The sequence below is a fragment of the Bos javanicus genome, chromosome 11 (genome assembly GCF_032452875.1).
Source record: "Bos javanicus breed banteng chromosome 11, ARS-OSU_banteng_1.0, whole genome shotgun sequence".
In the NCBI taxonomy this organism is placed as follows: domain Eukaryota; kingdom Metazoa; phylum Chordata; class Mammalia; order Artiodactyla; family Bovidae; genus Bos; species Bos javanicus.
Window position 1 is genome coordinate 104,597,791 of NC_083878.1, and position 25,115 is coordinate 104,622,905.

At 59.7% G+C, this 25,115-nt stretch overlaps 1 long non-coding RNA gene across 1 annotated transcript; it reads right to left on the reverse strand.

Moving 5' to 3' along the window:
- Nucleotides 1-18,536: 18,536 nt before the first annotated feature.
- On the reverse strand, nucleotides 18,537-21,746 carry LOC133257759 (uncharacterized). The gene is made up of 2 exons (XR_009739690.1): nucleotides 20,135-21,746; nucleotides 18,537-18,921 (listed from the first exon to the last, which is right to left on the reverse strand). It is a non-coding gene; the product is annotated as an uncharacterized LOC133257759 (long non-coding RNA).
- Between the last annotated feature and the right edge of the window lie 3,369 nt (nucleotides 21,747-25,115).

A 25,115-nucleotide genomic window follows, 5' to 3' on the forward strand; every position in this document is an offset into this window, starting at 1 on the left:
GATGTAACCTGTGCAGAAACTGTGGAAACCATTATGGTGGTGCCTCAAAACATAGAAAATTACCATCTGACCCAGTGATTCCACTTCTGGGTATAGAATCAAGTGAAATGAAAGCAGGAACTCAGATATTTGCACACCTGTGCTCACAGCAGCAGGACCGACAACAGCCCTCAGCTCCACTCGCCCACAGGCCTCACTTGTAAACAAACCCCACGTTCTCTCAGGCCTGCCCGGAGCCCGGATCCAGACGGATGAGTCTGGGGGCTGATTTCCTCCAGCCCGCTCCACGACAGTGAGAGCCATCAGGCAGGGGGCGGCGGCATCTCCTCCTGGGACAGAGCACGGGCTCCCCTGCCGAGTGAGGGTCCTCAACCTTCCGGGGCTTAGAGCCTTGGAAGCTTAGCTGGCTGCAGGGTTAGGAATTCAGGAATACAAGTGAACAAAGCTTTGCACACGCAGGGTCCCCCAGCAGCAGTACTCACAACAGCTGAGAGGTAGCAACTGCCCAAATGCTCTTCTCTGGATGATGGATTCACCAGATATAGTCAAGCATAGGATGGAGTATTATTCAGCCTTGAAAAGGAATGGAATTCTGACATAGGCTACAGTGTTGAACCCTGAACACATCAGGCGAACTGAAAGAAGCCAGATTCTAAAGGCCACATTTCGTGTGTTTCTGTTTCTATGAAATGTCCGGGGTAGGAAAATGCAGTTAGAATGGGATTCCCAGGTGCCTCAGTGCGTAAAGAACCCACCTGCCAATGCAGGAGACACAGGAGACCTGGGTTCCCTCCCTGGGCCGGGAAGATCCCCTGGAGGAGGAAATGGCAACCCGCTCCAGTACTCTTGCCTGGAGAATCCTGTGGACAGAGGAGCCTGGCAGGCTACAGTCCGTGGGGTCACAGTCAGACACGACTGAGCACACACACACACAGAACAGAGATCTCAGGGGCTGGGGGAAGGGGGAGCAGGGCCTGGGGCTTCCTCTGGGGGTCATGAAAAAGTCTGGACCAAGACACTGGTGATGCTGCATGACGCTGAACACATGGAGCACCACTGAGATCCAGGCTTTAAAATGGTTAAAATGCTAAATTTGACAGTAGGTCCATTTTATCAGCATCATCTTTTTTTTTTTTTTTTTAAGAATGGCACTGAGAAAGGACGATGCGGGATAAACATCCCAGGGCTCCAGCCCGAGCTCCCTAACCAGCATGTCAGGAGGCAGGACAAGGAGTGTACGAGCTGAACTGCACCCCCGCTGCTGGGGACCTAGGGGAACGGAGCCACAGGGGGCCTCTCCCCCAGCAAGGTCACAGCCACACACCTCGGGACTCAGAGGTGCTGCCCTGAATCCCGGGCGCCTGGCCGGCCGCAGACCCCCGCCATCTGCCACTGGAAGAAGCAGCAGTCTCTGAGAAAGGCCTTCCGGGATGCCACGAAAGAACACTTTGTTACAATTATTTATTTACATTTTGATGTTCTTTCCTTCTTGGTCTTTTTTTGTTGCAAACATCAAGTTGTCAGGCTTCAACAGAAACAATGTCTTGGGGCGCTCAGTTCAGTTCAGTCGCTCAGTCTCTTCGTGACCCCATGAATCGCAGCACGCCAGGCTTCCCTGTCCAGCACCAACTCCTGGAGTTCACTCAGACTCGTGTCCATCGAGTCAGTGATACCATCCAGCCATCTCATCCTCTGTCGTCCCCTTCTCCTCCTGCCCCCAATCCCTCCCAGCATCACAGTCTTTTCCAATGAGTCAACTCTTCGCATGAGGTGGCCAAAGTACTGGAGTGTCAGCTTTAGCATCATTCCTTCCAAAGAAATCCCAGGGCTGATCTTCAGAATGGACTGGTTAGATCTCCTTGCAGTCCAAGGGACTCTCAAGAGTCTTCTCCAACACCACAGTTCAAAAGCATCAATTCTTCGGCACTCAGCCTTCTTCACAGTCCAACTCTCACATCCATACATGACCACAGGAAAAACCATAGCCTTGACTAGAATGAACTTTTGTTGGCAAAGTAATGTCTCTGCTTTTGAATATGCTATCTAGGTTGGTCATAACTTTCCTTCCAAGGAGTAAGCGTCTTTTAATTTCATGGCTGCACTCACCATCTGTAGTGATTTTGGAGCCCAAAAAAATAAAGTCTGACACAGTTTCCACTGTTTCCCCATCTATTTCCCATGAAGTGATGGCACCGGATGCCATGATCTTCGTTTTCTGAATGTAAGCCAACTTTTTCACTCTCCACTTTCACTTTCATCAAGAGGCTTTTTAGTTCCTCTTCACTTTCTGCCATAAGGGTGGTGTCATCTGCTTCTCTGAGGTTATTGATATTTCTCCCGGAAATCTTGATTCCAGCTTGTGTTTCTTCCAGCCCAGCATTTCTCATGATGTCCTCTGCATAGAAGTTAAATAAGCAGGGTGACAACATACAGCCTTGACGTACTCCTTTTCCTATTTGGAACCAGTCTGTTGTTCCATGTCCAATTCTAACTGTTGCTTCCTGACCTGCATACAGATTTCTCAAGAGGCAGATCAGGTGGTCTGGTATTCCCATCTCTTTCACAATTTTCCACAGTTTATTGTGATCCACACAGTCAAGGGCTTTGGCATAGTCAATAAAGCAGAAATAGATGTTGGGGCACTAGGGAGAGACAATTAGCCAATTAAAATTCAACTGTGGACACAGACACGTATATATACATATAAATATATGTGGTATATTGGTAGCTCAGCTGGTAAAGAATCTGCAATGCAGGAGACCCCAGTTCGATTCTTAAGTTGGGAAGATCCCCTGGAGAAGGAACAGGCTACCCACTCCAGTATTCTTGGGCTTCCCTGGTGGCTCAGACAGTAAAGAATCTGCCTACAATACAGGAGACCCTGGTTCGATCCCTGGGTCGGGAAGATCCCCTGGAGGAGGGCAGGGCAACCCACTGCAGTACTCTTGCCTGGAGAATCCCATGGACAGAGGAGCCTGGCGGGCCACAGTCCACGGGGCTGCAAAGAGTCGGACACGACTGAACGACTACGCACGGCACCTACATTATGCACGAGTGGACGAGGACTAGTTGAGAAAATCTCAGCTCCCACAGGGACAGGTCCTGGGTGCAGATGACGGCAAAGATGGGCGAGACTTACCCGATGCCCACGGGGACAAGAAAGGCCCCCCGACGACCTCCACCAAGGGGACAGCCAGCCAGTCCAACCCTCTGTTCAGGGATAGGGAAACTGAGGCCAGAGAGGACAGCAGGGGCCTGCCCACACGCAGAAGGCACGGTGGCCAGAGCAGGGCTTGGACGAGACGCCGCCGACCCTCCACCCCGCGTCCCCGCTGTGTGCCCGTGTCCCCCACATGCCTCTGCGTCGCCCTCCCCAGGGTCGATCCTAAGTGAGAGAAGAGATGGCGGACCACCGGCCATCTCCCTGGCCGTGAGCCCCTCCCTGGGACCCGCCCAGGGTCGGGAGCAGAGGGACCAAGGCAAAAGCTTGGAGGGAGGCTCCCGGCCCCCACACCAGACCTGCCCGCCTCCCATGGGGTGTTGGCTCCAATGGCCCACGGCTCGTCAGACTTGCAGGGACTCGGGCCCCAAAACTTCCTCCCCACTCGTCCACTGTGGAGCCGATGCCGGCCGGAGGCTCCCGTCCAGAAAGGGAGGCTGCAGGTGGGGCGACTGCTCCCACCACCGGTCAGAAAACGTGGGGTTGGCATCCGCACAGCTGACGGGGCACACGGGCATACACACGCGTGTCTGCTAGTCAGCTCTTCCAAAAGTGGACGGGCTAAAAACGTCCCGAAATGACAACCCACAGTAAAAGGAGGAAACGGTCTCGAGCAGAAGCTCAGGAAGCTGCGACCAGCCGGCCCGCACCGGCTCTGCAGAGCCCGAGGCTGCACCCGCGCCACGGTGCCTGCATGTTAATAAGTAATTAGCAGCGAGGGCGTGCTGAGGAGGCCAGAACATCCCTGGCAACATCAGGACGGGGTGCAGACGAGCTCAGTGCAGCCTGGCGTCAAGCAGCAGACAGGCCCGGGGTGAGCTCAGAGCAGCCGCGCTCAGCACGCTGAGGAAGGAACGATAGAGAGGCCTGCGCACGGAGACCAGGTGTCGGGTGGGCGCTCCAAGGCTTCCCTGCTCCTTCCCTGGGTGGAGCCCGGGGCCTACGTTCATCCACGAGGAATCAGCAACTCAACCCAGAAGGCAGGGCAGGGGGTCAGGCCGGTGCTCCAGGCAGCCAGAATGTATGCCCCCTGCCCGTTGCCAAGGCCCCCAGTACCCACTCCACGCGGCCCGCCCCCAGGAGCCGTGCGGGGGACGCACAGATGCAGACCGGCCCCCGTACATCTCAGATCCTCCTCCAGCAGCTGAGGCCAGCCTGAATGCAGACCCAGTTTACGGATGGAAAAACTGTGGCCCCTAGAGGCGAGGCGACCTGTGGGTGTCACACTCTGTCCCAAGCCCCAGAAGTCACACGGCTGGTCCACTCTCACCTGGCTTCCAGAAGCATCTGCACTCCCAAGAAGTCTGGAGGGCAGTGGGGTGGGGGGGTGGTGGAGGGGCCAGGGCAAGACGAGGGGTCATGGCAGTAATAGCTGGGGGCATCTGGAGGAGCAGACTGGTTCCTCTCACGTGCCAGCTCCCGTGGGCTGTGGGTGCTCGGGTGCTGTGCAGGCAGACTCAGAGGAAGATGCTGGGATGGACAGGTGATGTCTGCCCCGGGCTCTGGCGGGGGGAACAGCGTGTTCCAGGCACTCCCACGCCCGGAGGACAGACAAGAGGGAGGGCAGGCTGCTGACAAAAGAGGGTCCAGGCAGAGAGGAAGGCGGGGACAGGGCACCTCTGCCACGCGGACAGCGGCCAAGGCGGCCGGGCTGGGGCAGTAGATGACCTTGGGTCCAGCCGGTGCAGCAGCGCTGACCAGCGGACAGGTGGAGGGGCTGCGATGCTGGGGGAAGGGCCCGTTCCTCCCACATCCAGGACACGGTGACCAGCCTGCCCAGCCTCGGGGCCCTTCAGGCAGCCGGTGAGGCCACTGCGCCAGCCAGCCGCCGCCCTCCCCAAACCCCGATCCCGGGGAAGTGGGTTCCTCAGCTGTCACAGACCGGTGCTTTCAAACCACACTCCTAACCTCTTCAGATCACTGTATAAGCAAAGTGTCAGACAAGAGGAAACAGGGAAAACAGAAAAGTGGACTCGCTCGACTCAGCAGGACCCTGCCTTCCGCCTCCACCTGGTCCCCAGGGAAGATGGCTTAAAATCCACCGCGTGAGGGAATTCACTGCCTGTGTCCTTTAAAGAGCTGAGAGTTAGGCCCCCTCCGCCCCCATCCTGACTGAGGCCTCTTTGTGGCCTCTACCCAGATAGCTCTCCCGGCCTCCTCTCTGCCTCCCAGCCTCCACACCCCCCTCCCGGCCTCCACACCCCCTTCCCGGCCTCCTCGCTGCCCCTAGGCCTCCACACCCCTCTGCCGGCCTCCTCTCTGCCTCCCAGCCTCCACATCACCCTCCCGGCCTCCACACCCCCTCCCAGCCTCCTCGTTGCCTCCCCTCCATGCTGTCTTCCTGGCCTCCCCCCGAACGACCTCCGAGCTCCACCAGACACAAGCAGAGGCATGTTCCCTCTGGGCCTCAGCTCCCTTCCTCACCCCGTGAGGCCCCTGAAGTCAGCAGGAGCTCCTGGATGCAGAGATCCCGGCGCACACTGCGCGGGGTCCACGCACGTGGTGACCCCACCGGCCGGAGGAGGGGCGGGCGGGCTCCCCGCAAGGCCGGCCCCTGGAGGCACCGCTGGGCCCCCCACCTCGTGCGCTAATTCAAGGAGGGGCCCGTCGTCCGCCCCCGGCCTTGCTGACAGCCAGGTTCAACCGCATCGAAGTTTCCGAGCCAGCAAAATACTTCAATGAATAATAAATAGAAGAATTGAACTCGTTTGTTAGAGGGTGTGCTCTGCTCTTTAACTCAAACGAGAGACACAGCCTTACAGACCTTCTTCTCAAAACGGGGGGTTGGGGGGGCAGCTAAAGTGAGCCGAGCTGACCCGGCAAGGCTGCAGCACCCCGGGGCTGGGGGCAGGCGGGGACGCTGTGCCAGACTAAGCTGGAATCGGAGCCCTGAGATGGGCAGCACCCCAGGGAAGACCTCCGCGGGGCCACCTGGGCCAGCCTGGGTCCCCTGACCAGGTGCCCGGCCGGGCCTTTGGGGAGGTGTCCCGCCGTCACTCTGGCCCCACCAACAGCTCGCTGGCTCCTCCGATAAGACCCACTGAGTCTCACAAAGATGGGCCAGTGTCCCACATGCCAGGCGGGGCTCTCGGCACCCAGAGACATCAATAATCAAAGCACAAAAGTCCGCACAGCCAGGAAGCTAGTGATCCAGCCGGAGGCTGTGGCCGCAGCCCCAGTAAGGAAGGAAACAGCCGGAAGGTGGGCATCGAGGGCGGAGGAGGCACCCCCGCTGTTTTAAATAACAGCGATTCGAGCACAGGCCCTGAGGCTGCAGGGAGAGCCTCGCGGGCCCGAGGGTCAGACTGCGGGAAAGCCAGCGATGAGAGTGAGTGCACCAGGCAGGAAGGTAGGAGCAGGTCCCAGGAAGGGCGACCAGGCCCGCCCTGAGCCGGGGACTGCCCGCGGCCTCCTGCAGGCTGGGGTCCACCCCTGGCTCCCAGGCCACTCAGGAGAAGCCCCCGCCCCCCTCCCTGCTCCTGTCCACCCAGAGGACAGACTCGCCTCCTGGAAGGCGTTCTCACTTCCGCCCCCCGCTTCACAGCGCAAGTGAACACGTGGCCGGCGGTGGCTGTCCACAAAGGACTCTAACGAGAACGAAATGCAAACTCTGTCTGCTCAGTGACCACTGGGCTCCAGCCCACACGGCGAGCTGCCTGCAACAGCGCCCACGGGGATCCAGTCACAGGGAAAGCTGGCAAGATTGTCCCCATTTTCGAGATGAGGAAATTAAGTCCCGGAAAGTCGCCAGCCCAGGTCACCGGCTGGGGCTGGACAGACCCAGTGGCAAGGCCAGGACCAGGCACTGTGTTGGTGAAGCCACAACTTCACCACCCGCCTTGGGAGGCCGGCCAGGGGAGTGAGGGCAGAGAGGCTGTGGAACCAACAAACTCCCAGGCCGGGGACACGGTCGGCCATGCGGCCCAGAGGGGTCCGCTTACCCTCGGAGCCACCGCCTCCTGGTCTGTAAAGGAGGTCACCAAGTGCCAGCGTCAGGGGGCTGGGTGGGAAGGTGATGGAAGCCCAGCTCACAGCGAGGAGACAAGGTGGGCATTCTGCGGCCACAGCCATCTGTGGCTCCAGGGGCAAAACATCAGAGGGAAGCTGCAGAAACCCTACAACCTCGCCAGGACCCTCTGTCCAAACCGCCAGCCCGCTTCCACACCGAGGAGTCTCGCAGAGACGCAGCCCACGCGGCCTTCCCACATGCCCTCCCTTCCCGGGCCCCGCGCACCAGCCGGACACCCGGGACAGGACATGGGAGGACACCCGAGAAGGACGCACATGCCACAGGGCAGGAGCGGGGCCCAGGCTCAGCGGCAGGCCGGCTCCCAGCTCAGGCCCTCAGCTCGCCTCTTAGCTCAAATTTCCCCAAATCATACCCCATACAGGATGGGTATGAGGAGAAACCTAACATCTCTAATGTGACCCCTGGGGAAATACCAGGGATGGAGCCAAAAAAATAAATAAAATTCAGAACCAGCTTTCTGGATCCCTCTGCTCCTGCTGAGCTTGCTGGGTGGGTGACCAAGAAGAGGACCAGACCGCTAATAAAAACAGCAGGACCCGGACGTTCGCTTCCTGGCTGAGTCCACGACACGGCCGCGCCCTGGGCCATCCTGTCCTCACTCTACTCTGCAGAAAGGAAACCTCAGAGTCCAAGCTACCTGGAGTCCGATCCACAGGAAGATCCGCAGGAAAGTCCGATCTAACCCACAGGAAGCACCCCCTGGGCCCCGCCTGCCCCGTCGATCGCCATGCTCCAGATGGGTGCGTGCTGGCTGCACCCGGGGCTCCCGGAGGCCTCGAGGGTCTCTGGGTCCACCTGCCTGTTGTCCCGCTGAGGAATCTGCCAAGGGTCTCTCCTGGCTGGGGAGCAGAGAGAGCTCCGCCAGCCTGGGGTCAGGGAAAATACTTTCTAGAACGTCATACACCCCAAAGCATCAGCTCCTCTCTGCACCCCCCCAAAAGGGAAGGTGGGAAGGGGAAGCCCAGGGCCCCGCTGGTTCTGGAAACAGGAAGAATGCCCGCGAATCAGCCAGACTCCACAGAGCGGTTTGCTGGGGAGGGCTGATCACCCCCTACCACGGGGGCTTCAGCTGCAGCCAAGTCCTGAGTGACCCACCCCACACTCACATCCAGAAGACGGGCCCCAGGGTGGTCACAGCTGCACAGCAGGCCAGCACCAGGCAGCTCCGGGGGAAAGCTTAGAGTCTTCACCTTCCCACTCTTCCTTCTACCATGAACTGCCCAGCAGCTATGTGGGGGACCCTCAGAGGGCAAAGGTCATGTGAGTCTTTCTATCTTACCTTGAGCTTAGTAAGCGTTTAATAAATTCTTGGGGGCGAGGGAGGGGACATATGTATACCCATGGCTGATTCATGTTGAGGTTTGACAGAAAACAACAAAATCCTGTAAAGCAATTATCCTTCAATTAAAAAATTAATTAATTTTTAAAAAATTCTTTGGGGCTTATTGAATGTTTAATAGAGGAGTGGAGGAACCAAGGAATGAATGCCTTTTCCCTTCCCCACCTTGAGTAGGAAATGGCAACCCACTCTCCAGTATTCTTGCCTGGAAAACTCCATGGACAGGAAAGCCTGGTGGGCTACAGTCCATGGCGCTGCAGAGAGCCAGACATGACTGAGCATGCACACTCCCTTCTCAAGGAATGACTCCCAACAATGCTGGGAGACTTGGGATGCTGAGAGGCAGCCGCTTAGAAAAAGAATGATACCCAGAACCCAGACAGGACCTGAATGCTTTACAAACCTCCTGAATAATGGCAAAAAAAAAAAAAAAAAAATCGGGAAAATTCTAAACCAGCCTGAGACAGCCATACCATAAGGATCCTTTCCACTCCTGAATCCTAGGGCGTAAGCAGAGGATGACCAGGCAAACTGAGAAAGGAACAGTGTCCTCAAATTCCTGCCCGCCCACTATGGGAGACCACAACTGACCCCAAGCCCTGTCCCCTTGTCCGGGGATCGACTTCAGGGTCACTCTCAACACGGGCTCCAGGCAGGTCCGGCCGGCAGGGACCGGGCCAGCAGCGAGGGCCAGGGAGGGCAGAGTCTCCATCACACCTTAGTGGTCTGACACCTCCGAGCACCACAGGCCCACCTGGACTGAGCGGGTGACCCCACGGGGCAGAGCTCTCAGAGGGCAAAAGGCGAATCGGCTGTGGGGCCCTCGGTGAGCGGCTGCTATCTCTGTGCGCAGAGCCACCTGCCAAGTGTCACCAGATGTCCCCCCCAGGCCGGCCTGGGAAGTCACACCTGAGTGAGCAGCCTGGCTGTGCTTCGTCCCGCAGGCTGGAGCCCAGCTCTGCCGCCCGTCCACAGCTGCCCTGCCCAGCTGCCCAGGGTGGCTTCAGTCCCCGTGTCTGTGACCCGGAGCCGGGCAGGCGGCAGTGCAGAGCCAGGGCCTGGCTCATGTGTGCTTTCCAAGGGGTCCCGTCCCCAGACATCAGCAGGGACGAGCCCAGAAAAGCAGGCTCTGGTCAGTGGCCCCCCCACGTGGAGAGAAGAGCGTCTCAGCGCCCCAGCCTTGGCTGGCCCCACATCCCACTCATCTCAGGGTGCCGACCACAGCTTCACTGCGCTCAGAAAATGAAGCAGGGAGAGAGGTGGGCAGGACACGGACGCGCAGCCAGACGGACAGGAGGGCAGCAGGAGGGCCGGGCTGGGCTCCGGAGGGCGGCGCGAATAAAAGGACGCAGGAAACCTGAGACAGGAGGCCGCCAGCCACCCGCGCTGGTCTAGTTTCCCATCCACTGAACCTGGGGGGGCGGGCGAGGCCAGGCGACAGCATCGCCGTTTAACGCGCACCCGCTGCGGCCGGGCAGCACGGGGCAGGCTCCCTGAGCCCCCGGGTCCTCGGCCAGCCAAGGCAGGTCAGCGTCGCTGTGCCCTCTGCCAAAGTCAGCCGCCAGTAAGTTGAACCAGATCTTGAAGCAGATCCATCCGACTCGACATGAAAAGCAGGGGCAGATTCAGGGCAGCTCTGTCCTCCCTGGAGCCTCCCTGCAGGAGGCGAGGCTGAACCAAGGCCCCTTGGCACCCCCAGTCTATCCGCAGCTTCACGCCCTGACTCAGAGCCCAAACCCACTGCCCACTTGCAGCTTCCCAGAGCGGCCGGCCCCCTTTGTGGGCAGCAAGCACATCCCCCCAGGGCTCAAACTGCCCATGGGAACCGCTGACAACCACGAGGGGCACCCCCTTTCCAAGTGCTTGGCCGCGGTTGGCAGATCACGTGACGAGAATTTAATCCAAATTTATGTCCACCTTTACATCACGTCACGTAGGCCGGGCAATCTGCATTCACCACTGGCCGAGGAATGGGTTTGGCCAGGTTTATCCTGTTTCTCTATGCAATTATTTTAAAGACCAGTTGTGTGTGTGAGTGTTTATAAAAAGTGTGTGTGTGTGTGTGCGTGTGTGTGTGTATGTTCTGAAGGCCTCCACCAAAGTCCAGAGCCACTGGTTTCTCCCCTGCCCAGGGCACTGCTGGTCACAAGAAGTAAAAACGGGAAAGAGGTTCTAATGCCCTTGAAAGCAAGTCTGCGGAGACTGAGAAGCTCACTGATGGGAAGGACCCGGGCACAGGCTCCCGCCCCAGCAGAGGGAAGCCTGGAAGCCTCAGAGGCCTAGGCGAATGCTTCGCAGCCAGAGGGACGTGGGAGAGTCACGCAAGAGAGGAGGAGAGACCTCTAAGCGCTGCTGCAGACACAGAGCTGGTGCCCGAGTCTCAGGTCTATGGACTCTCAGAACCGAGGAAGAGGACCGTCAGGCTCAGGTGCATTATGGGAAAGTCCTACCGATGCTAATGCAACACGTTACAGCCCCTCAGATGAGCTCCTCTTGGAACTGACTTCTCAGCATTTGCAAATACAAAATTCCCCTCGCGCTTCATAAATCACGTGTTCACAGAACACTTCCTCAAACGCCAGGTCCCTGATAATGGTCCTCAGATAAAGCAGGCAATAAACATCCTCGATAACTTCCCGTAAGCAGGTGAAAGCTCGTCCCTGGGTAGTCCGGGAAGTGCCCGTTTCACAAAGCCAGCACTGACGGCAGAGGGAAGGGCCCCCCCAAGAGCAGGCGGGGACTCGGGGACAGCTGCAGCACAGCGCAGCACGGAGCCAGGTCTGACTCAAGCCTCGGCCCCCGATCCATCAACAAGGTCTCATGTCCTGACTCCATCTCTTGAAAGGAGGCACCTGGGAACTGTTGGCTTCCAGATGGAACATGACGCCCTGCATGGACACTGTGGACCCAGGCCCACCAGGAAGCCACAGTGCACCGCACGCCCGCCCGGCCTTGGCCCTGCCAGGACTCTGCACGACAGTCGCCAGGGACACTTGCTGAGAAAGCAGGGAGGCTGCTCGATCTCTGCCACGGACCCAGGGCATCAGCTCCAGGGACGAGGAGTTCACATAATCATCTGACCCCACCCGACGCTGCTCGGATCCAGACAGCCCCACTTGTCTCAGGCATGATGCAACAGCTCCCTTCTCAGCACACCGCAGTAAGCGCAGTACCTGCCCATCCGGGCCCAGCCCACGAGCTGGTGCCTGCTCGTCCAGAGAGGGTGGGAGATTCAGGGCAGGAAGCAAACGCCCAGGGTCGCTCAACTGGAAAAGCCAGGGCAGGGCTGGACCCCGGGTCTGGACTCATCCAGGCCAGCTTTCCCTTCATCCTCCTGGGGTCACGATGCCCTGACTTCACTCTGAACAGCTTGAGAAGGCGGGAGGAGCCGTCCCGCAGCCCCAGCCCCCGAAGCGCCTCCTCCGGTTGTAACACAGCCCGGCCTGCCCCTGCCCACGGGGTTCTGCCCAGGGGGGAATGGGGCCAGCCTGGAAAGAGGCCACTCACCTTCCCGAAGTCTCGGACATCGAAGAGGTCAAAGGGGTCGAACAGATCGCTGTTCCTGAGCCCAAACTTGTCATGGCAGACTTTCAGGAAGGTGCGGATGTTCTTCAAGCAGAGGAACTGGAGGAGAGAAGGGAGCGTCATTCAAGCCACACAGTCTGCAGGGCAGTAACACCAACAGCAGCAAACCCTGCCTCCCGGCGCTGCCCGGCTCAGAGCAGACGCCGTGTGCCCCGTAACCCTGTCTGGGGAGCCGCAAGTCCCAACTCAAGACAACCACAGTTGGAACAAAACAGACTGGAGTTCAGTCAGCAGGCACGGAGCACGCACACACTGCCTCCCCAGCACAGACACATCCTCGTCACTCTACACGTGACAGAGGCCCACGAAAGCCACGCAGAGCCCTGGAGCGGCGCAGGGCACACACAGGAGGCGGGGGAGCACGGAGGCCGGCATCAAACCCCAGAGCAGCACCCAGGAACCCAGCATCTGTGTGCCCAGCCCACGTGGGCAACACAGCCAGGGAAGCAGGCAGGGGGTGGGCAGCTGAACAGGGTCACTGGCTTCCAGTCCCCGTGGAGAAGGAGCCGGGAAAGATGGGGGCGGCAGATGAGGCGGCCTGGAACACAGACCTCAGAGTCACAGGGCCCTGGGTTTGGATCCTGTCCAGTACCTGCAGCTGGACCAGGGCTCCTGAGGCCTGATTCCCTAGCAGGACATGCCTGGTGGAGTTAATGACCTGCCCCAATGGCACAGAGCGGGCATTAGGTACGTGGGAGCCACCAGCTCCCCACCAGTCCACCTTGGCGTGGTGCCCACAAGGTCAGGACCACGGTGCACACAGCTGAACACCAAGCCAGGGTTTCAGACCCATCATCCCCATCATAACCCCTCTAAGGGACAGAGCTCAGCTGGTAAAGAATCCGCCTGCAATGCGGGAGCCCTGGGTTCGATCCCTGGGTTGAGAAGATCCCCTGGAGAAGGGAATGGCCACCCACTCCAGTGTTCTGGCCTGGAGAATTCCATGGACTGCATGTAGTCCGTGTGAAAACGGTCATACACGACTGAGCGACCTTCACTGTCAAGGGCCCAACAGCTCAGCTTCAAGAGACCTGCAGAGACACTGGGACTGCTCACCAGAAACTTCAAAAAACGGACAGAGGAAGGCCAGGCCAGAATCAGAAGCTACGGCAGGCACAGCGCCAACCAAGCTGCACGCAGGACTCCCAGGGGACACGTGGAGCCCAGCAGACGTGGATCTTCCTGCGCACCCACCCCCAGCGGGCATCACCCCGGCCCCAGAGCAGCCTCCACGCGGGGCCCCTCCTCCCTCCGCTGGGCTGGTCACTGCTCAGAGACAACACCAGCTTAGTGCCCGTGGTCTGTTAATTATTCCCTGCCTGTGGAGGGGGGAACCGGGTGTGTGGGTCTGCGTGTGTACACGCATCTATGTGCTTATCTGTGTGTGTCAGTGTCTGTCTGTGTGTGTGTATCTGTGTGTTCGTGTGTGTGTCTCTGCGTGTATCTGTGTGTGTTATCTGTGGGTGTGTGTATCTGGGCGTGTATCTGTGTGCATCAGTGTGTATCTCTGCATCTCTGCGTGTATCTGTGTGTTTCTGTGTGTATATCTCTATGTGTTTGTCCGTGTGTTTATGTGTGTGTCTCTGCATGTACCTGTGTGTGTATCTGTGTATCTGTGTGTTTCTGTGTATATATCTCTATGTGTTTATCCGTGTGAACCAGTGTATTTCAGTGTGTTATCTGTGGGTGTGTGTATCTGGGTGTGTATCTGTGTGCATCAGTGTGCATCTCTGCATCTCTGTGTGTATCTGTGTGTATATCTGGGTGTGTGTGTATCTGTGTGTTTGTGTGTGTGTCTCTGCGTGTATCTGTGTGTGTATCTGTGTATTTCTGTGTGTGTATCTGTGGGTGTGTGTATCTGTGTGCATCAGTGTGCATCTCTGCATCTCTGCGTGTGTCTGTGTGTGCACACTTTTTCTGAACGCATGAGAGCACACTGCAGATGCGCCCGCCCCGCGTATGTAGTTCCTGAGAACGAGGACACCCCCCGCCCCCGCAGTCGCAGCTCCAATGTCAAAGTCAGGAAATGAACAAATGACCACAGGTCCCACGTTGCCTCATCTCCAGACGGCGCTCAGCATTTCTTTACCAGATAAAGGACAACCAAGACGTCCTGAGAGAAAGCAGTCCTGGCCCAGAGTTCAATCTTGGACCACAGGCGACTTTAGTCAAGTCCCTTCTGTCTCCACGAACCTGGAAGAGCATCCTCCACCAGAACTTTCTGGAAGGATGGAAACGCCCTGCGAGCCCGGTGCAGTGGAGCGGCATCAGGCACGCCTGCCTGCCGAGCTCTGGAGATGCGGCCAGTCCAACCAAACAAGCGCACTTGTAATTTCACTTTATTCTAATGAATTTAAATTTACTTGCAAAACTGGCTACAGCTACTGGTTTGAACACGTGGCCCCGGAACACCCGCGTCTTTGTCTTCCCTCACCTGACCTTTCTGAGGAACACAGACACGGAAAGACAGGCCCTGCAGGGGTCACTCACACGCGGGCCCAGGACCAGAGTCCACAGACACAGGAGGCGGCTGGGGGCTGGGCTGGGGCGGGCACTGAGTGTTCAGTGGGGACAGAGCTCCAGTCTGGGAAGAAGAACAAGTCCCGGAAATACGGGCGGTGACGATCACACAGCACCGTGAACGCACTCGATGCCACTGAACTGTATGCTGAACAACGGTTAAAATGGCAATTTTAAGGTTTGTGTATTTTACCATGATAAAAAAAAAAAATGTAATTCACAAAACAGAGTCACAGAGAAACCAACACAGGGAGGAGGCTGTGTGACGGCGGAGGCAGCGGCTGAGCAGGCGCTCTGGGAGCCGAGGAAGCCCCGGGAGCTGGGGGAGGCCTGGGACCGAGGCTCACACCCCGACCCCAAGAGAGCCCGTTCCGCCATCAGATCGCAGACACCCAGGACCCTGCCTTCAGCTGCTTCACCCCCATCCCACCCCTGAGAGCAGCCTGCAGAGCCAGGGGCGCATCTGAGAGCCACCCACCCCCCAGGCCCCCCCAGACCCCCCACCCGCACCCCCTGCCCTGGCCTGCATCAGACCCCGTGCTCCCCCCGCCCCGCAGGACGGCTGCAGCTTCCAGCCTGGCTCCAGGCTTTTCTGCACACCACTCGTCTCTAATTTCCACTAAGCCCTTATTTTAATTCCTCCTCAGCCTCCCATTTTTAGAGTTAATTACACAGCTCCCAACCACAATCGCAGCCGGCAAGGCCAGGCTTCCTTTCGGGTCTCGGAAAGGGGCAGGCGCGTCGTGGGCACAGCGTCTGCCTGGCCTGCCCACCCCTGCCCTCCACCGTGGGCACGCGGGCCCCTGGCCTTCCAGAACCACTCTCAGTGGCTCCCAGTCCAGCCTGGGCTGGCCTGGGATTCGACCGTCAGGGAAAGACGGGTGCGGAGAAAGCACCCAGGCGGCATCCTCCTGGGGGTGCCCCCGTGCCTGGAAGCACACTGCACCCCCGCCCTCCCTCCAGCAATCAGCCCCACTATACAGGTAGGGACACTGAGGCCCAGACGGCGGAGGACTTCAGCTCCCGGTCAGAAGGCGCCCAAGCCGAGATCTGAGCCCATGTCCACTTCAAGAGCAGTGAAGGCCCTTCGAGACGACGGGGGTGACCGCCAGCAGCCCAGAGTCCCGGGTCTGTCTGGGAGCTCACCAGCAGCCTCCCCTGCACCCCTGTAAGGGGCCGGGTTTGAGTAAGCAATAACATCACTGCCTCCCTCACTGTACAATCAGGGAAACGAAGGCCCAGGGGCTGCCCTACTCTGCCACCCCGGGTCCCCAGAGGGCATGTGGCTGGACCCTGGCCAGGCAGGGCCTCTGGTCTGTCCCCCAGCAGGAACGGCTTCCAGTTCTGGGAGAGAGACAGCCGAGGGTGAGGGCTGGGGGCCAGGGGCCAGGCTGCAGCCGGGAGCTGCCCCTCCTCGTCCTGTGGCCCGAGGCCTGATGGCCGGGCGGCCCCCGGGCCTTCAGGCACAAGCGGCATTCTCTGTCCTCCGCCTGCGGGGAATTGACAGAGAGCGGCCACACAAGGCTCCGTCCCCGGAAAACTGGCCCCGTGACAAGTGGCCCAGAAGGGAGGCTGCACCGCTGTATCTGTGTGGGGCACCCTGGGGGGTGTGGGCGCCCCCAGCCCCAGGGAGGGCCCCCAGCCGTCCCTTGCTGAGCCGGGCCAGCCCGCCGAGACACCGGCCGCCTGTGTCCTGGACGCCTCGCCCTCTAATTCCGGGCCCTGGTTGGCCTCCTTGGAGCTAATTGGGCTGAAATCAGATTAGTGTGAGCTCACCGGCTCCACGGCCAGGCGCCCACTGCCCCAGGCGCAGCCAGCCGGGGCAGCCCAGGCCTGCTGCTCACTGTCAGCTATCAGTTAGCCGTCCTGAGGCCCCAGTGCGGAGGTACTGGGCGAGAGGGCCAGGGGCTGCGTCTGAGCCCGCAGGCCGCCGCGCACCCTTGGGAGGGGACAGGGAGGTTTCCTGGCCCGGCTCGAGCGCTTCCACTGGGGCCCACACACCGACCAGGAACAGCCCCACTCCAAGGAGACGCGGAGGCCCTGCCCCACAGGTGGACAGCCCTCAGGCCGCTGGGGCCCCTCTGGTCACCCAAGTCCTCCCCTGGGGGGCTTGCTGTCCCCCAGGCAGGGCCGGAACCGCAGCCCCAGACCGCAGGTCCACCCCGCAGCGCACTCACACGCGCACGGCACTCACACCTCAGCACCAAGGGGCAGGTGCAAAGGAGGACCCCAGGCGCGGGGCAGCAGGGGGCACGGGAACCGCCCACAGGGCTCGGGAGGTGGGTAACCGCGGCCCCACTCTAAAGACAAAGTCCTTGACTGCCCATGACGCAAGCCCTCGTTGCCCAGATGGACAAAGTGAGGCTCAGACCACAGGTGGGCGTCCAAGCTCCTGCCCCACAGGGTATAAAAGGCATGATGACTTCAGGCCCTGCCCAAGGCCGAGCCCAGGGCCAAAGTGCCCCGCCTGGCTGACTGCCCTGCCCTGGGAGCCCCCGGGGAGCCGCGCTGGGCCGTGAGGGAGGCGCCTCGCCCCGGGCACTGGGACGCGACTCACTGCTCCGAGCAGACCTGGCACCCCCTGCCCCCAACCGCATGCGCTTGTTAAATCGACTGCTGCAGTCTAGGGTCCGGGGGCCCCGGGCACCTCACATTGGCTCCTGAGACTCTCCAAAGCTCCCATGTAGCAAGGGTTTCCATGGTGCCAGCTCCGGGCTCAGGGATAGGCTGCTCACAGCCTCACAGTCATTAGAGTGAGTCCTAATTTACCGGTGAAGAGACGGAGGTCCCAAGAGGCTGCCTATTTGCTCAAGGTCACTCGCGAGGACGGGACAGAGCCGGGAACAGGTCGGGGCCACGTTAACCTCAAGGCCAGACTGCTGGACCTGTAAGCAACCTTCACAGTTTATAGGTTTCTGAGCAGGGAGACAAGTTTTTTCTTTCTATTTATTTATTTTAATTGGAAGATAATTACTTTACAATATTCTGATGGTGTTTGCCACACACCAACATGAATCAGCCACAGGTATCCAAGTGTCCCCCCCATCCTGAAAATAATACTTGCAGGAAAATTAAGTCTGGCGGGGATGATGGGGAGACTCAGAGGGTAGGAGCCCAGCCTTTGGGCTTGACAGGCAGGATCCACTCACAGAAACCGTGACTTGGGAGGGCCACCTGCCCCTGGAGGCCCCGAAGTCCTTGAGCCGGGAGCGTCGCTGGGCCCCCACGCCCTGCAAGGAGGGAGCCGGGCCCCCACGGCCCCTCCAGGGCCAGTGATCTGCACACAGGGAACAATCCCTCCTGGTCAGCCATACAGAGCTGCCGAGTGGCCACATCCCGGGCGGCCCTGGCCTTCACCGGCACCCCCGCCGGCTCTCGTTAGCAGCCTCACTCGAGTCAACGCCTGCCTGGGGGAAGCAGACGGCAGGCCGGCCAAGGCCTCCAGGCGACGATGCCACTGAGGCTGCGTGCTCACAGTCAAACCACCGGGACGACGGGGAGGTGAAAGCCACCCCTCCTCGCTGCCCGCTGGACACCAGAGCCGGAGACGGACCCGGTGCGCCAGCTCCCCGGCTCTCGCGAGAACACGCGCTCTGCATGCTGGGCCGCACCTTTCTGTGCGGCGGGGCCTCCACATCTGAAGCTCACGCTCCTGGCCGCCACACGGCCCTGAGTCCTGTGACCTACTCAACAAGTGGCCCTGGAGCTGCGCTTCACGACGACCGGTCGCTTTCAGCCACCGGAGCCTCACTGCCCGCCGGGGCCAGGCCGCTGGGCCTGCCCACCAGACCCCCCGACGGGCTGCTGATGACGAGGTCTTTGATCAATAAAATATGGGAAAATGAATTAATTTCCTGTTTTATTTATGCCACGCTCACTCCAAAAAACCATTTTAAATTACTTCATTACTATTCAATAGGTGCGGCTCGCCGGCATGACTCTTTCAAATTTGGGGCCCTTGGGGTAAATCACCAGGGGGCCTGCAGGTGACAAGCCAGCCAGATGCTCTGTGGGGGCAGGGGCTGAGACCCTCCCCTCACCCTCGGTCCCAAACACCCTGGGCAAGGACCCCAGGCTGGGGTTCAGATCTGGTGGGTGGATGGATGGATGGGTGGATGGATGGATGGTTGGATGGATGGATGGATGTTTGCCGGCCATTGACTGACAGCTCGGAAAAGGCCCAGCTTTCCCCCAGGCAGCTAGGACTCCGCGATGGCTTTAGAGGGTCTGAAAAAGCAAAAAGTGAAAGTGTTAGTCACTCAGTTGTGTCCGACTCTTTCCAACCCCATGGACGGTAGCCCTCGAGGCTCCTCTGTCCATGGAATTCTCCAGGCAAGAATACTGGAGTGGGTCGCCATGCCCTCCTCCAAGGGCTCTTCCCGACCCAGGGATCAAACGCAGGTCTCCTGCACTGCAGGCGGATTCTTTATGGTCTGAGCCACCAGGGAAGCCCGGGGCCCCCACAGACGGCTCCAGCTGCGTGGGTGGCAACCCTGCCTTCCAGAAGCATCTCTCCCAAAACACACAGGCAGGTGGAACGTGGGGTTGGCTGTGAGCACTGACCCCTGCAGCCTCCAGTACCGTCCTCGGGCCTCTGGGTTCCAGCTGAGTCGAGTCCATAGCTTGCTATGCCCAACACCACCTCGAGCAGGGAGGGACCACGTCACCCACCCGACAGGTGGGGAACCAGGCTCAAAGGATCCGGGATTGGAACCAGGCTGTCCAGTCCCACATCCCTGGCTTCCCAAGCCGTCAGGGGCCGAGCTGCACTGATCTCCGTGGGCAGTGCCTCTCCGCCTGACCCCTGCTCTCTGGGAGGAAGGCCTCCCCAGTGCACCTGCGCCTCCTCTCCCCCCGGGACGCCGTCTTCCCACCATGACCACCGAGACGTGATTCCAAACCTGGCCTCCTCGATGCTGAAAGAGGGGGTCTCTCTAAGGCAGACCTCAAGTCCGGCCTCAGCAAGCTTCCTAAACCCCAGACTCCAGCCCCTTGTCCCACAAGGATGCCCCGACTGGTTTCCAGGGCCCTCTGGCCACTTCCGGGAGCACTGGGCGTGGGCCTCAGCCTCTCACTCAGCCACTCCCTGCTGCTACGGCCCAGAAGGCAGAGCTGGGCACGCAGGTCCCTCTGGGGCTCTGGGCCCTTCTGTGCTCAGCTGCTCACTCACTCCACGCAGTCAGCCTTCCACTGTGGGCCACAGGGGTGTGGGGCCACCCGCTCACCACACCCTAGACAGTCGGCATCGTGAAATGGGGAGGGGGTTTCCCAGTGAGAATGCAGAGGTGCTCGGCTGAGCCATGGGAAGCAGGTTCTGAAAGGCTGGAGGTCAGGCTCCAGCAGGAGGGGCTGTGCCAAGCTGGTGGCAGCTGCGAAGTGACCCCCCCACCTCATTCTGATCCCAGAGTTCTTCCCCATCAACACAGGAGGGGAGACTCACCAAGAAAAACAGCCCTGGGAAAGCGATGGTTCAGAAGGCTGAGCAGAGCACAGCGGGGTAGTGGGGGAGCTCATCCTTAACTCTGCCCACGGTCAGCGGACTCTTAATAGACACCCACTGCACTCCCGCCCTGCCCTGAGCTCAGGGATCACAGACCAGAGAGCAGCAGGAACTCCTCTGAGCCCACGGCTGCCCAAGGAAGCCATCTATGATTTCCGCCTGATACCTGGCTGGAAATTGTTCCCAGCAGTCCTCAAAAGATCCGCCTCTCCAGCTAATGGCCTGTTTGAGCCGGAGGGATAAAAATTAGTCCGCCTTATCAAGACTCCAAGGTCAGGGTCAAACCAAAGGTTTTTCTACAAAGCCGGCAGGAAATTGCTTTTCTCGTGTTCCTCCACAACCATCTTCTTCGCTGAGCCGGCTTCTGCACGCCCAAAGGCTCAATCCCACCCTCCCACCGCACAGGCGGGTGTGGCTCAGAGAGATTAGCTGGACGGCTGTCTGAGGCGGTGCCCCCCAGCCCAGCACCCGACGCCCCTCCTCTCCCTCCTGCGGCCCCACGCCAGACCCTCAGCGCTGGCCCACCAGCTCTGCGAAATCGTCCCTTGTCTCTGCCACTTCAACTCCTCCGTCTCGTCTTCCTTCCTGAAAGTGGTCTCAGGGTCAGCATCAGAGCACCCCTCCCCGTGCGCCTCCAAGCTCCTCTTCCCGAGCAGGACTCCAGAGGCACGGCAGCTCTGCGGATACTAACTAACTTCTCTTCTTACAGAGGAGGAGGCTGAAGCTTGAGGAATCTGTTTGCCAAGTGCAGCACTTGAAATCCCATAGACAGAGGAGCCTGGTGGGCTGCGGTCCATGGGGTTACAAAGAGTCGGGCACGACTGAGCGAGTAACACTTGAAAGGTGGTCTCCAGAAAACATGCCCATGCCCTGATCCCCAGAGCCTGAGAAGTGACCTTATTTGAAAAAGGGTCTTCATAGATGTAAGTAAGGCTCCTGAGACCATCCTGGACCAGGGGGGCCCTACATCCAACGACTTGTGTGCTTGTAAGAGGCAGAGAGAGGAGCGATCCAGGGAGCTGAGAGAGACCAAGGCAGGATGCAGCAGAGTCAGGACTGAGGCGGCCACAGCCGGTGACACCTGGGCCTCCGGGAGCTCAAGAGCCTCTGGAGCAAGGGGTTTGCCGGGGGCGGGGCCGGCAGCAAGGCCCCACCACTCGTGACTTTAGACGTCTGGCCTCCAGAACCAGGAGAGAAGGAACTGCTGCTACCGAGGCACAGGGGTGGCAGGCGCCCTTACGCCCCTGTGACCTCAACACCACGGGTGGCGCCATTCCCGCAGGCCTTCAGCTGAGCTCTGTGGGATGGACGGATGGACAGACGGACGGGTGAAGCAGGCTTCGATGGGAAACAGAGGCAAAAACTCCGCTTTCTCCCATCTGTCCTCCCAGGTCCTGAACATTCACGCTCCTCACCGGTCCCGGACGGCCCCACCCGGCTGAGAGTCCCTGGACTCTGGACCTGGCAGGCCCAGCCCGCTTTCAGGCGGAGAGATCTGGGTTCAAACCTCTAACCCCACCCCCACCACACCGTTCATAGGAACTCCCCCCACCCCGTACGACTCCAGCTCTAGGCTGATTGCGTCTCGGGCCTCCAGACGTGACTGTCCAATGGCTGCCTCCAAGTCTCTTTGGGAAGGTGGCCAGCTCGAGCACCCCAAAACAGGTCTGTGGTTCCCCACGCCCAGCGAAGAAGCCCGCTCTGTGAAAGCCACCTGCCTGCTCACCCAGGGGCTGGAGGCAGCAGCCGGAGGCAGCGGAGACCCCCTCAAACCCCACCCACTACCTGAGGGGTAAGTGGCCTCCACGTGTGGAAAACCAGGACATCATGTGCAGCGCTTGGAAGGCACCCCACGAGCACCAGGGCCACACACCCTCCTCAGAAGGGCCAAAAACACCGCGGGGGCCGCCCTCGGGACAGCACCCCACAAGCTCGGGGCCCTCGCTCGCGGTCAGCGCACGCCACGGTGCGAAGAGGAGATAAACGTCACGCCCAGCTATCGTCCCCTGGCTCCGGGAAGCAGCATGTCAGTCCGTCTGTTCACAGGCCACCTGCTGGGGGCCTGTGCCCACCCACACGGGTGAGCCCGCTGAGTTAGTTCTGCCGCCGTGCGGGGCTGGGGGGTCAGTGCAGGCCGGCCGGCACAGCCCGGGGGAGCAGCGTCCAGGCACTGCCCTCCTGCTGCCCTGCTGTCCACAGATGCTACAGGAAGTTCCCAGCGGCATTCCTCCCCAAGAGGCTGGAAAGGGCCCCAAATGTCCAGGGCAGGAGCAGCCCATAGTGGGTGCTCAGCAACACCTGAGCAATACACACACAATTCCTGGGAAGGCTTCAGGGGGACGGGGACTGTTCCCCCTCCAGCTGGGGGCTTCCGGGCCCCTGGGAAGGCTTGGGGGGGACGGGGACTGTTCCCCCTCCAGCTGGGGGCTTCCGGGCCCCTGGGAAGGCTTCAGGGGGACGGGGACTGTTTCTCCTCCAGATGAGGGCTTCTGGGCCTCTGGGAAGACTTTGGGGGGACGGGGACTGTTCTCCACCCAGCTGGGGGCTTCCCAGACTCTGAGAAGGCTTCGGGGAGACGGGGACTGTTCCCCCTCCAGCTGGGGGCTTCCCGGCCCCTGAGAAGGCTTTGAGGGGATGGGGACTGTTACCCCTCCAGCTGGGGGCTTCCCGGCCCCTAGGAAGGCTTCGGGGGGACGGGGACTGTTCCCCCTCCAGCTGGGGGCTTCCCGGCCCCCCAGCTCTCCTCCCCCCACACCGGCCTTGTGGGCAGCGCTGCCCTGGGCCCATGGGGCGGGCGCTTATGTGGGAGGGGCTGCCGCTTATGTGGGAGGGGCTGCGGGTGGGCGATGTGTCTGTGTGGCAATTAACGAAGCCAGGCACATCAACGTCTGCAGGTGGACACGCACCGAGAGAAATGTGTCTGAAGCCCAGGCAGGTGGAGGATAAGATGTACACACATTTTTCCTGTTTTGAATGGGACTTTATTTTCATTACACTGCCGGCTGTGAGCCATAAACGCTTGTCAGGGAAAGAAGGCACCTCCCCTTCCAGCTGCCCCAGCAGACCCCACAGGAGGCGAAACGGCCAGACCCGGAGTGCAGAGGCTGGATGCCTCCCAGGCTCCGTCTGCAAGGGAGAGGCGGCCTCCGGGACCCACGGGGAGAGATGCCGAGGCCCTGCTTCTCCAGCCTGTGAGGAGCCCCCACACAACCCTTCACTCGCTCCAAAGTTCACCCCTCATGCCCCCAAAGAAGCATGCGTCACACACAGCCCAGGTGCCAGGGGCCGACGGGGAGCCGTGCCCCCATGGAGAAGCCCAGGTAAGGCCCCAGCCCCCACACCTGGGCCAGGTGCCCCCTTCTCTCCAGGCCTCGGGCCTCCCCACCACAGGGGACGCCCTTCAAACAGCACATCAGCACTGGTGTGAACGAGGTACCAGCTCACACCCCTTAGGGCAAAACCATCACCAAACGGGAAATGACGTGTTGGTGAGGACGCGGACAGCCTGGACCTTGGGTGCTGCTGGCGGGAAGGCGCCCGGCACTGGGACAGCAGAGCAGGCCGCAGACAAGAGAAAATAAAGTTACCACATGAGCCAGGGACTCTGCTCTGCACACGCAGACGAGCTGAAAGGAGGGTCTCTCAGAGCTGCCGGCATGCCCGTGTTCACAGCCGTGGTGTTCACAGCAGCCAGAAGTCATGGAGACCAGCCACCCATCCACAGATAAATGGACGGGGACTTCCCTGGCGGTCCCGTGGTTAACACTTCAGCTTCCAAGGCAGGAGCCGAGGGTTCGATCCCCGGTCGGGGAGGTAAGATTCCATATGCCTCAGAGCCAAAAAGCAAAACAAAAGCAGTACTGTAACAAATTCAGCAAAGAGTTTAAAAATGGTCCCCATCTCTCTCTCTCTCTCTCTCTCTCTCTCTCTCTGGGGTATGTATATATACATAGAAAGAGAAAACAAAAACAAATCAATAAACACACGGTCTATCTTTACAACGGGATATTACGTCTGACACACGACACAGGCTGAACCTGGAGGGCGTCACGCCCAGGGAAGCAAGCCAGTCATCAAAGACCAACGCCGTAGGGTCCCGCGTGTACGGACGGGGTCCCTAGAGTCGTCCGGGTCACAAGGCGCGGTGGCGGCTGTGGTTCTGGAGGTGGGGGAGGGAACAGGAAGCTGATTAGGGGTCGAGTTTCGGTTTCAGAAGATAAAGAGAGCTTCGGGGTGGACGGTGTGAGCGTACTAAAAGATGGCCAAGATGGCAGACGCAGCTGTGTGTATCTTACCACGGCTGGAACAACAAAAACCTGCTTTGAAAACTTCAGAACCTGGATGATGTCCAAGGTCTCCCCTTGGTGGGGCCCCCCACCAAGACCACGAGATTCCCCCTGGGCCACCCACCAGCCCCTCAGCATTTCCCGGCCCCCACCCGCCACGCCATGCCCTCCACCCCAAACTCCTGGCCTCATAGGAGGGTCTCTGGCTCTCCTGGGAGGAAAAGCAAAAATAGCCTCAGTGATGGTGGCTCAGATGGTAAAGAATCTGCCTGCAATGCAGAAGACCTGGGTTTGATCCCTGGGTAGGGAAGAACCCCTGCAGAAGGAAACGGCAACCCACTCCAGTAATCTGGCCTGGAGAATCCCATGGACAGAGGAGCCTGGAGGGCTACAGTCCATGGAGTTGCATAGAGTCAGACACGACTGACTAAGCATCCAGATGGACAGACACAGCGGGTCTGAGGGCCTCAAAGCAACAGAGACACAGGCCTGTGGGGGGCAGGGGTCCAGGGAGCTGTGTTTTTCTAAGGTGTTTCTGTTTTTCCAAGCAGTAGGCGTTACTTTCAAGACACCTTATGAAGATTCCTCCACTTTGGGTGAAGCCTGGAGCAGTGGATCCCGTGAACGGACTGAAC